The following is a 1,806-nucleotide window of genomic DNA, read 5'->3' as shown; positions in this document are numbered from 1 at the left end:
AAATTGAAGTATTGTGTGAGAATGTGGCATGCAATTGAAAACATATGGAATTTCCATAAAAGAAAAATAATTAACGTTTTTGATTGTAGATCGAAGTTCAAGACGATTTTCACTTGTATATATTATCTCTACCGATACCATGTATTCGGTGACCCATAGTGAAATTCTATGAGGAATATTTTTTCCATTGACTTCACTCCTCTACAAGGAGGTATTGTGGGCGATATTGACAATGTTTGGAAATGTAAAAAATTAAAATAAACCACCAACTTTGTGATTATATATCGAACTTTTGTTCCGATATTTCATTGATATATATATATATATATATATATATTATATCTATAAATTTCTTGTGCTCGGTGACCTGAAATTCGATGAGGAATATTTTTTCCATTAACACCATCCCTCAAAGTGGAAGTATTGAGGGAGAATTAGGCAATCAATTGAAAAGGTATGAAATTTACACAATAAAAGAAATAATTAATATTTTGGGATTATAGATGGAACTTCGAGGTGATTTTTCATTAATATATATTAAATCCACAGATTTCTTCTCTTCGGTGACCTCTAGTGAAATTCGATGAGGAATATTTTTTTCATTGGAATCACGACTCTAAATTGATGTATTGAGGGAAATTTTGGCATGTAATTGAAAATGTATGACATTTCACATAAACAATTATAATAAACATTTTTTGATTACAGACCGAACATCGGTGCGGATTTTCTTTGCTATATGCAATATCTATATATTTCTTGTGTTCGGTGACCTATAGTGAAATTCGATGAGGAATATTTTTTCCATTAACACCATCACTCTAAATGAAAGTATTGAGGGAAAATTTGGGATGCAATTGAAAATGTATTAAATTTGCACATAAAAAATAATAACTAACATTTTTGATTATATAGCGAACTTTGGACCGATTTTTTTATTCATACAAATTATATCTATCGATTTCTTGTGTTTGGTGAACTATTGTGAAATTCGATGAGGAATTTTTTTCCATCGGCATCACCGCTCTTTATCTATCTATTGTGGAGATTTCGTCCTGAAATTGAAAATGTATGAAATTTACGTAAAAGAAATAATTAATTTATTTTTTTTTCCATTAAAGATCGAACTTCGAGCCGATTTTTCATTGATATATACTATATTTAATGATTTGCTGTGTTCGGTGACCTATAGTAAAATTCGATGAAGAATATTTTTTCCATTTACATCACCCCTGTAAATGGAAGTACAGGGGGAGAAATTAGCATGCTTTTGGAAATAGAAGATATTTACACAAAAACCCATATTGGATTATACATCGAACATTGGTGCCGATATTTCACTGATATATATCAAATCTACCGATTTCCTGTGTTCGGTGATCTATTGTGAAATTCGATGAGGATTGTTTTTTTTCCATTGGCATCGACTCTCCAAGTGAAAGTATTAAGAGAGATTTCGGCATGTAATTGAAAATGTAGAAAAATTGCACATATACATGAAAAATTACCATTTTTGATTATAGGTCGAACTTCGAACCTATTTTTCATTGACATATATTATATCTACCGATTTCCTGTATTCGCTAAGTTATAGTAAAACTCGACAAAGAATTTTTTCTATTGACAGTATGCCTATAAATGCAAGTATTGATGGATAAATTGGCATGCCTTTGAAAATAGAAGATATGTACACCCAACGTATTATACATCGAACATTGGTACCGATATTTCGCTAATATATGTTAAATCTTTTCTGTGTTCGGTGACCTACAGTGAAATTCGATGAAGAATATTTTTTCCATTCAC

The sequence above is a fragment of the Musca vetustissima genome, unplaced genomic scaffold, assembly GCF_032173495.1.
Source record: "Musca vetustissima isolate MV318-11 ecotype Yass unplaced genomic scaffold, APGP_CSIRO_Mvet_v1 utg1682, whole genome shotgun sequence".
In the NCBI taxonomy this organism is placed as follows: domain Eukaryota; kingdom Metazoa; phylum Arthropoda; class Insecta; order Diptera; family Muscidae; genus Musca; species Musca vetustissima.
The sequence above is the reverse complement of the archived record's forward strand: the minus strand, read 5'-3'. Positions refer to the sequence as shown.